At 47.6% G+C, this 11,177-nt stretch overlaps 1 pseudogene; it reads left to right on the forward strand.

Moving 5' to 3' along the window:
• The first annotated feature begins 2,205 nt into the window (after positions 1 to 2,205).
• LOC133762559 (proteasome assembly chaperone 2-like) lies at positions 2,206 to 9,676 on the forward strand (annotated as a pseudogene).
• The last annotated feature ends 1,501 nt before the right edge of the window (positions 9,677 to 11,177 follow it).

Genomic DNA, 11,177 nt, shown 5'->3' on the forward strand with positions numbered 1-11,177 from the left:
ATGACCTGTCGCCTCCCATGGTGTGCATCAGCAGGAAGATGGAATCCAGAGTGCAGCTGGGACGCGATCCCAGGTACCCTGCATTGGATGCAGCGTCTCCAGCACTGTCTTCAGTGCTAGGGCAAATGCTCGCCTTGTCTACGTTTTAAGATTCAGATTCCATAAGAGACAGGAAGAAAATCTGAGTTCCTATTTAGAGCAACACTTGTTAAAAGATTAGTGACTTACTAATTTGTTCATGAGCTGAACAACATGACTGTTGTGTGCTGCTTGGAATGAAACTGAAAATCACGGAAAACAGCTTTTCCTGGAATTTCGGAGTGACATACCCAGTTGCATTATTTAGAAATAAGACTTTGACCTCCATGAACTAACAAGGGTTGCAATTCAATGAGTGGCTTTGGAGCAAGTCTTATAAATCGTGGGAGCTTTGCCAGAGATACTATGAACAGAACCACAAGAAAGACTTTTAGATGGGAATATTGTGAAATCCATTCCTACAAGCTGGACTCTGGGGTGTCTGAACTTTAGAATAGAACATCTCGTCTCATTGGTATGAGAATTCTGTAAAAACAATTCAGACTAGCAATTTTAAAGTTAGAACTTACATTTAAAATTCAGGGATACACAACAGGTTAAATATCCAAGCAAGAAAATTTCTGTAAAATGCTTACGTAAATTACAGAAAGTGTGACATTGGAAGAAAATACATTAAAATCTGAAATGCTGAAGGAATGAAAGGTCAGCTCCTTGAATCAGAACACTACAGAATATTATCTTAGGGAACAAGCTTATTTAAAAAAAAAGATTTATTTTGTTTATTTGAAAGGTGGAGTGACAAAGAGAGTGGAGAGACAGTAAGAAAGCTGACATCTACTGGTTCATTCCTCAAATGGCCACAGGAGTCCGGGCTGGGCCAGCCCCAAACTAGGAGCCTAGAACTCCATCCAGGTCTCCCACATGGGTTGCCCAGACCCACGCTGCTTTCCCAGATGCATTGGCAGGGAGCTGGATGGCAAGTGGAGCTATGGGGTGCCAGGGCAGCAAGTGGTGGCTTAGCGGCTGTGCCACAACACCAGCTCTGCCTTACAGAACACCCAACCCTCACTGATGAAGCTGAGGACACTGGGGCCCAATGTGGCAGAGGGATTTATTACCACACCAGTCTCCACTTCTCTGCAGTTTCATTTTCTTCAATTTCAGTTACCCGTAGTCAACTACAGCCCCAAAGTACTACATGGAAAATTCCACAAATACACAATTCATAATCTTACAGCAAAGTACTAGGCTGGCAATTTGGACATGCCAAAGAGAAGCCTCCATGTGCTTGCCATACATGACAGGGCATAACTTTATTGTAGGTGTGTATGTATAAGAACAAATATGGTGGGGCTGGCACTGTGGCGTAGTGGGCTGAGTCTCCAAGTGCGGCATCGGCATCCCATATGGGCACAGGTTCATGTTCTGCCTGTTCCATTTCCAATCCAGCTCCCTGCTAATGTGCCTGGGAAACAGTACAAGATGGCCCAAGTGCTTGGGCCCCTGCACCCGCGTGGGAGACCCAGAAGAAGCTTCTGGCTCCTGGCTTCGGATCGGCGCATCTCCAGCTGTTGCAGCCATCTAGGGAGTGAACCAGTAGATGGAAGACCTCTCTCTGTAACTCTACATCTCAAGTAAACAAATAAATCTTTAAAAAAAAAAAAAAAAAAAAAAAAAAAGAACAAACACAGTACGGACAGTGCTGAGGTTTCAGGCACCACTGGGTTCTTGGAGGATAGGTAGGGGGCGCCCAACACACCAGTCAGGAAAGCTCAATGGGGTGGGAAGCAAAGGACTGGACTTCCACCCCAGCACTGCCCTCTACTGGCCACACCTGAGATCCTCCCAGACCCCGACCCCCATCTCGCCCCACAAGAGACACTCCATCGTGTATCTCACCAGCTTTTGCTCAGTGGGGCCACCACCACCCCCTCTCCTGTAGAACCTTCCACCTGGGCAATGCCTTAGCCTCCTGAGGAATCTCAGATCTTAGGACTGGCTCACCCCCACCCGTCCTCAACGCCACTGCCAGTGTCCTTCCCAAACTGTGGTGGAGCTGTGGCTGGGTCATTCTCGGACTGCTGTGCCTTCTTCGTAGCTCCTGGTCTGCTCTCATTCTCCAGCATTGTTGTCTCTGTATTGCAGGGAAACACAGTCCCTGCAACAATGGCTCTGGGCAGCAGGAAGCAGGGGTGAGTGATGCGAAGGTGGGGTGAAGGAGGTCCCAGGCATTCCCCCTCTCTCTGAGGGGTATTTCCAGTAGTTGCAGCTCCCCTTCACTGCAGCCTTGTGAGTAGCTCCCCATCCCGCCCCTCACCCCAGGTCCAAGGTCTTACAGGTGGCACCAGTCCCTGGCTACAGTAACACCAAGCTCCTCTGTGGCCCTCCAGTCATGCACCTTCCTGCTATCACCTTCTCTGTGGTATAAAGAAACCCTTGTGTTAGATTCTCTACTCCAAGCACCTAGAGGCACTTCTCTTTTCCTCACTCATAGATCTGAGTGTGCTTTGTCTAACCTTTCTGAATTCAAATGCATTTTGTTCTAAAGGAATGCCTTCCTTCTTAACCAGTTCAGCTGCTCCCTGTGGGCTCCAGGAACCTGTACATAGCTCTTTCTAGTCTTGCCATGAGGCTCTGTCACTCTGCTTTGCTTATCTGGTTCTCTACTAATCTCTAGGAAGAGTTTGACATTTTCTTTTTTGTTGACTTTCTCATTTACTTACAAAAAACACAACTTATTCAAAAGGCAGAAGGAGCTCCCATCTAAAGTTTCTCTCTCCAAATGCCCAAAGTGGCCAGGACTGGGCCAGACTGAAGTCAGAAACTTGATTCAGGTCTCCCCCATGGGTGGCAGGGACCCAACTACTTGAGCCATCATCACTACTTCCCAGGCCTGCACTGGCAGGAAGCTGGAGTCAGGAGCCAGAACCTGGGCTGGCAGTCAGGTGGGTCCTCTGATGTGGACAGCGGGCATCTTAACTTCAAGGTCAAAAGCCCACCTCTGACAAATTCTTTGAAGGCAGAAACCACTTTGTATTTCATCTTGCATTCTCAGCATGCCGTCAGTTGAATGACTGAAGGATGGATGGGGAAAATGTCACTTGTGCGGATCTCAGGACTGTCAGCCCGACAGGTAGGACTAGAACAAGCTTCCCTGAGGAAGCTTCCTGGTGCTTCACAGGATGTTTAGCACAGTCGTGGCCACTGATGCTTTCAGGAACAAGAAATACAGTAAATAGAGAAAGTGCTGAGAACTGTGAATGTGCCATCAACTAGTTTCACAGTGGTTTCTTTGAAATTATTAGGATGTATCATTTTTAAAGAGAAGATTCTATTTATTGTTGGATAGTACTGATAAACAATAAAAGGAAAGCCCCGGCACTGTTGACGTAGCACGTAACGCTGCCACCTGCAGTGTTGGCATGCCAAATAGGCACCGGTTCCAGTCCAGGCTGCTCCACTTCTAATCCAGCTCTCTGCTATGGCCTGGGATAGCAGTAGAAGATGGCCCAAGTCCTTGGGCCCCTGCACCCACGTGGGAGACTGGGAGAAGCTCCTGGCTCCCAGCTTCGGATAGGCACAGCTCCAGCCATTGCTGCCAATTGGGGAGTGAACCAGCGGTTGGAAGACCTCTCTCTCTCTCTCCCTCTCTCTCTGCCCCTCCCTCTCTTCTTGTGTAACTCTTTTTTTTTTTTTTTTTTTTTTTTGACAGGCAGAGTGGACTGTGAGAGAGAGAGAGAGACAGAGAGAAAGGTCTTCCTTTTGCCGTTGGTTCACCCTCCAATGGCTGCCGCGGCCGGCACGCTGCGGCCGGCGCATCACACTGATCCAAAGCCAGGAGAGCCAGGTGCTTCTCCTGGTCTCCCATGGGGTGCAGGGCCCAAGCACTTGGGCCATCCTCCACTGCACTCTCAGGCCATAGCAGAGAGCTGGCCTGGAAGAGGGGCAACTGGGACAGAATCCAGCGCTCCGACCGGGACTAGAACCTGGTGTGCTGGTGCCACAGGCGGAGGATTAGTCTATTGAGCTGTGGCACTGGCCACTCTGACTTTCAAATAAATAAATCTTTAAATAAAAAAAATTAGTAACAGTTACAATGTCCTGAGGTAGAACGTTCAATTTAATGATGGTTATGTTCTAATACTGCAGTAATGTTCTAATACTGCAGTAATGTATCTAATTCTGTAAGTGACTTTTTCCTTTTTTTTTTTTTGACAGGCAGAGTGGACTGTGAGAGAGAGAGACAGAGAGAAAGGTCTTCCTTTTGCTGTTGGTTCACCCTCCAATGGCCGCCGCGGTTGGCGCGCTGCGGCCGGCGCACCGCGCTGATCCGATGGCAGGAGCCAGGTGCTTCTCCTGGTCTCCCATGGGGTGCAGGGCCCAAGCACTTGGGCCATCCTCCACTGCACTCCCTGGCCACAGCAGAGAGCTGGCCTGGAAGAGGGGCAACCGGGACAGGATCGGTGCCCCGACCGGGACTAGAACCCGGTGTGCCGGCGCCGCAAGGCGGAGGATTAGCCTAGTGAGCCACGGCGCCGGCTGTAAGTGACTTTTTCAATATTCAGTTAAAAAGAAATTTCAATATCACAGAAAAGTAAATATGACTTGTTAATAATTACACTCAAATCAGTCACTTTTTAACTAATACAGATATTTCATTTTAACAGAGAATCAATTTGGCTACCAAAGTTTAGTATAAACTGAATGCTCAGATTACACAAAATGAACATTTGAGTTAATGTGACAAGAATGTTATAAAGAGGGGACAGTGCTGTGGTACAGCTGTGGTGCTGGCATCCCATATGAGCTGCAGTTCAAGTCCCACCTGCTCCACTTTTGATCCAGCTCCTTGGACCTGGAAAGAGGAAGATGGCCCAAGTATCTGGGCCCCTGCCTCTCACATGGGAGGCCTGGATGAACCATCTAGCTCCTGGCTTCCAACTAGCCCAGCCTCAGCTGTTAGCAGCTATATGGGGAGTAAATCAGCAGACAGAAGTTCTCTCTCTCCCTCTCTCTCCAACTCTGCCTTTCAAATAAATAAATGAATCTTTTTAATAAGCCAACTTCTATCTATCTTTTTAAATAAAATAATGTTATAAAGAAATGCTTTATAACACATTCAAAATAGTTTTAAAAATTAATGTCCAAGGGCTGGCACTGTGTGCAGTGCTGGTATCCCATATGGGCACTGGTTTGGTTCCAGCTGCTCCACTTCCAATCCAGCTCTAGGTGTTAATGCACCTGGGAAAGCAGTAGAAGATGGCCCAAATCCTTGGGCCCCTGCACCCACGTGGGAGACCTGGAGGACACTCCTGGCTCCTGGCTTTGGATCAATCCAGCTCTGGCTGTTGCAGCCATTTGGTGAGTGAACCAGTAGATGGAAAATCTCTCTCTCTCTCTCTCTCTCTCTCTTTCCTCCTCCCTCTCCCTCCCCGTAATTCTTTCAAATAAATTTTTTTTAAAAGTCCAAATTTAGATATTGATAAAATATTAATATATAATGCTTAAGTCTCATGTTAATCAGCAGTATCTAACTAAAAAATGCTCAAGGGCTTTCTGAAGTACTGTGATTATTAGGAAAATGATATTTCTTTCATAAAATCTTCCCTTTTATTGAAAATATAGACATTTCATCTACAAAATATGTTAGCATTACTTCTTTTTCTGAAAAAATTTTTTTTAAAGATTTGTTTATTTATTTGAAAAAGTTAAAGAGAGAGAGAGAAAGAGAGAGAGAGAGAGAGAATCTTCCTTCTGCTGGTTCCCTCTCCAAGTGTCTTCAAAAGCCAGGGCTGAGCCAGGTCGAAGCCAGGAGCCAGGAGCTTCTTCTGGGTCTCCCACACGGGTGGCAGGGACCGAAGCACCTGGGCCATCTCTGCTGATCTTCCCAGGCCATTAGCAAGGAGCTGGGTTGGAAGTAGAGCAGCAGGGACTAAAACTGGCACCCATACGGGATCTGGAATTGCAGGCAGGGGCTTTGCCTGCAGGCCACAATGCCGGCCTCTTAGCATAACTTCTTAATGCAAGTCATAGCTTAATATTTTCCTTACTCTTGGTTCAGAGAAACTATTTTAAATTTATAAAATATAAAGGAGAAGTAAAATTGCATACTGCTTTATGAACCTCTTGGTCCAGAAATTTAAAGTTGAAAGCACTCATATTTGGGTTGAAAATAACAGTAGCCATTTCAGGTCAAATGTTGTTGTATTAACCTACCTGAAATATATATTTTGTGTCATCTGAGTTTTTGAATTACTAAACTTCTATCATTAAGTCAAATGAGTTGCAAATGAGTTGTTGAAATATATTCAGATAAATACGACAACTCAAAGTACTTGAAAACAGTTAATGCATTGCTTGATAACAATTAGACAGCAGTTCTTTTTTACAAATGACAGTCTGGGGATCTGTAGAAAGACAGCCCTCGTGGTGACAGGACTTACTCCTGTGCTTGACAAGCCCAGGTTTGTCTCCCCTTTTCTCTCCCCATTATCCCCCTTCTTTCACGCCAGTCTCTCTGGAGTCTGACCAGAAGCTGGCAGTCCCAGCACCCCACCTTTCATGAACAAGGTGTATTCTCACAGTTTACTCATATGAACACACTAGTTCCCTATAGCAAGGTCTAAATGTTGCCTTCCTAGATCATCTCACCTCGTTATATACAGCGCCTGTAATAGAGCTGTCCTTTAACTTAATCACCACCTGCAGCTTTCTGTAGGCGAATGCATCCAGCGTCCCAAGTCCAGTTACAGAGTTGCTTTCCCGTCCCTGCAGTCCTCATGCCAGACTCTGGCAGCCCAGACGGACACACCCCAGGAAAGGGAAGAAGGCTGCCCTTACTCCTGGACGGACCTGAGATTCCCAGGGTCTCTTCTGCACAAGGCGGGGAGAGGAGGGTGCTTCAGTGGAAACAGCAGCTCTAGGTTTATTTACATATTCGACCACTTATGCTAAATGTCTGTAAACTGGAAGTCCACATGGAAAGACTGAGTCAGAAAACAAGAGACTGGCCTCGTGGTTCAGATGCCTGCATCCCATGCCTGGGTTGGCATTTCCAGGTCTGGCTCCCAATTCCAGCTTCCTGCTAATGCAGACCCCAGGAGGCAGCAGTCATGGATAAGCACTTGGGTCCTTGTCACCCATACAGAAGACCTGGATTGAATTTCTGGCTCCCAGCTTTGGCCTTTTCCCAGCCCTGGCCATTGTAAGCATTTGGGGAGTAAATCCATGCATGGGAGCACTTGCTCTCTGTGCCTCTCGAATAAATTAAAAAATGGTTCAAAGGTTGAATAATCACATCTTGGGGAAACGCGTCAATTTTATACACGTGAGCGACTGTCTTGGCTTGTCTTATTTGGGTTACTGGGCTAAGCCACATTCCTCTGGGGGAGAACGGTGTTTCCCCCATGGGGATGGAGGTTTGCTTTTCAACCCTGTGGGGCAATGGGATGGAGAAAAAGCATACTTGTACAGGCAGCCTTAGACCGAAGAGGGAAATCTCCAAATCTGTCTGTGATGGGGGAGGTGCAGCACCAGACGCAAAGGCAGGTGACATCTTCCCCGGCTGTCTGTCCCCGACCCTGTCCTTGGTGTCCCACAAAGACCCAGTCCTCCGTGCCCCTTCTTTCTCCACTATCACATCAACACAGGGGGCTACACGAGCCTGGAAAGGTTCCAGGGAGCACTAGCCACTGCAGCTCCGAACACGCACAGCTTTATGTCTGGCTTCCTCCAGCTCATCCTCTGCCCAGCTCCTTCCTGGGGGCGAAACTCATAAGACTGCAACAGTAATCGCCAATGTTCACAGTTAGGACTACCTACTGCCTGCAGCCAATGCCAAGACTGATGTCACCGCCGAGACCGTGCCTCCCCCGCTACCATTCAGAACAAGGAAAGTTTTCCAGATGGACGGCCCTCGTCTCGAAGGTACTTGAAGGTCACTGGAACAACAAGAGTGTCTCTGCTCCGGAGCCTGCGTTCACAGGCTGAGATGTTCTGTAGTGCAGCTGACACCGAAAATGCCTTTTGAGGAACAAACAGTGCAGTGCTAACTTCTGGCACTTAACCAGACTCACTTAATAACTGCTAGGAGCATGTCTGTGTAGTGTTTCCCTGAATCTACTTTAGTGTTCAAGTATATTTTTATTTTTGCCCTTTACATAAAAAATGTATTTCAAGGCAAAGCCCCAATTCATTTGTTTTTTTAAAGATTTATTTATTGGGGCTGGCACTGTGGCACAGTAGGTTAAATCTCTGGCTACAGCACCAGCATCCCACATGGGCACCGGTTTGAGTCTTGACTGTTCCACTTCCAATCCAGCATCCCTGCGGATGTGCCTGGAAAGGCAGTGGAAGATGGCCCAGGCACTTAGGCCCCTGCATCCATGCTTGAGACGTGGAAGAAGCTCTTGGCTCCTGGGTTTGACCTGGCACAGCTCTGGTTTTTGCAGCCAGGTCGGGGAATAGCAGGAGAGAACAAGGTACAGCAGCTTCGTCCCCAGAACTGCAACACCTCCTGCTGCCTCGCGGGGCATCTCTGACCTTCTGCGTTCACTCCCGATTTTCTTCCCAACCACACTGTCTTTGTGAACCCAGGGACGGTCACCAGGCACAACTTTACCCAAACCTCCAACATGGCCTGTCGGGGGGAAGCCTTGGCCACATGGATCTTTCCTTGCGTGTGATGGTCCAGCCCTCAGGAGCTCAGAAATAGCCTGATGATCTAAGGCACTTGGGCATGGGGTGCAGGTGCCAAGCTTGGGTTTCTGCCTGCCTGTGTGTTCTTTCCAGGAATGTACTTGTTCCCTTGGTCCCACCCTGCTGTGACCCCGCTTGGTGCCTGCGAGGAGCTGCCCCTGACCTGTCAGACTTCACCCTCCTGATGCCACACTAGAAATGTGGGCCAGCTTGCAATAGGTCTGATCATTTCTACCCTGATATGTCTGCAATCAGTTACTTCTATACTGACTGTCACATGCCAATGATTGGAAATAACCCCTACGCAACTGTGGAAGAAAATGCAACCGAACTCAGTACAAATGCAGAGGTATATTCGCTGCTTCCAAAGGAGCTAGCGGCTCTTCAGTTACACTCCGTTTTTATGAGGTATACATCTAAGTCATTCTGTGAAAAACTGTTTTCCTGGGTGAAAAGTGGTAGCTGTGTTAGGGTTACTGTTCCTCCCGACAACCATTTCCTATCACTTCCTAGTGATAAACAGCTCTGCAACACCCCCTCCCAGGACATACTTACACCTTCCATGCAAAAAAAAAAAAATATATATATATATATATATATATATATACATAAGATAAAATACAGAGTCCTAAGTGGCACGATATGGAAAAACACCCATGTGTTCCTGCAAAGGAGGCGTCTGAGCTCGGTGTCTGTGTCCTGGGAGAGGGCATCACAAAAGCACTGTATGATGGCAGCTGTTCTAAAGAGATCCAAGTGGCACTTCTGCCGAAGTTTGCCTCAGGAGGGGAAAGCCCCGATGCAGCAGGTCCCGGTGCATATCTTCATGAATGGCTTCAAACTACAGTTACAGAGTGTGGGCTCCTTAGCATTTACCTTACCATGGAAAATACAAAGTTCTTAGAGATTACTCTTAGGCAGTGGTCTTCCTCCACACTTTTTTTTCCCCAAAGATTTATTTTGAAAGTCAGAGTTAGAGAGAGAGAGAGAGGAGAGAGAGAAAGAGAGAGAGAGAAAATATCTTCCACCCACCCCACTGGTTCACTCCCCAGATGGCCACGATGGCCAGCCCCAGGCCAGGCCGAGGCCAGGAGCCAGTAGCTTCATCCAGGTTTCCCATGTGGGTGGCAGGGGCCCAAACACTTGAGCCATCTTCTGCTAGTTTTCTCAAGCCACTAGCAGGGAGCTGGATCAGAAGTAGAGCAGTGGGAACTCAAACTGGTGCCCACATGGGATGCTGGCATTGCAGATGGTCCACCACAACACTGCCCCTCGTGTACTCTTTGGATCTGCTTTTGGCTTCATACTTTGTATCCTAAGACACTCACTACCAACACAACTGTTAAACATTCAGTATGAAAAATCTGACAATGTATTAGGAAATAAATATTTACTCTCCACAAATAAAAAAGAAGATGCTTAACAGAATGGGATGGGGCAAGTATCTGACTAAGGACTATTCTGGAATCACGCCTCACTGGACGGCTCCTCTGACATAGAGCTGATTTTTTTTTTTTTTTAAGATTTATTTTATTTATTTGAAAGAGTTACAGAGAGAGAGAGAGAGACAAAGAGAAAGAGATCTTTGATCTGCTGATTCACTGCCCCAGTGGCCGTGATGGTTGGGGCTGCGCCAGGCAAAGCCAGGAGCTACTTGGAAGTGGAGCCACCAGGACTGGAAGTGGTGCTCCAATACAGAATGTGGTATCACAGGCAGTAGCGTAACCTGCTGTGCCACAATGCTGGCCCAGCTCTGCCTTCTTTCCACTTGGAGAAAGACTCTTTGAAATATGAATATTTCAAAATGTTTGTGGAAAAGAATTAAAATAAGTTTGGGGCTGGCACTGTGGCACAGCAGGTTAACACCCTGGTCTGAAGCACCGTCATCCCATACGGGCCCCAGTTCGAGACCTGGCTGCTCCACTTCTGATCCAGCTCTCTGCTATGGCCTGGGAAAGTAGTGGAAGATAGCCCAAGTCCTTGGGCCCCTGCACTTGCATGGGAGACCCGGAAGAAGCTCCTGGCTTCTGGCTTCAGATCGGCGCAGCTCCGGCCATTGCAGCCAACTAGGGAGTGAACCAGCGGATGGAAGACCTCTCTCTCTCTCTCTCTGCCTCTCCTCTCTCTGTGTAACTCTGGCTTTCAAATAAATAAATAAATAAATAAATCTTTTAATTTTAATTTTTTATTTTTTGCCAGGCAGAGTTAGTGAAAGAGAGAGAGAGAGACAGAGAGAGAGTTATAGACAGTGAGAGAGAGACAGAGAGAAAGTTCTTCCTTCTGTTGGTTCACTCCCCTAATGGCCACTACGGCTGGCGCTGCGCCGATCAGAATCCAGGAGCCAGGTGCTTCTTCCCGGTCTCCCATGTGGGTGCAGGGACCTAAGCACTTGGGCCATCCTCCTCTGCCCTCCCGGGCTACAGCAGAGAGCTGGACTGGAA

Source organism: Lepus europaeus, chromosome 6 (genome assembly GCF_033115175.1).
Source record: "Lepus europaeus isolate LE1 chromosome 6, mLepTim1.pri, whole genome shotgun sequence".
NCBI lineage: Eukaryota > Metazoa > Chordata > Mammalia > Lagomorpha > Leporidae > Lepus > Lepus europaeus.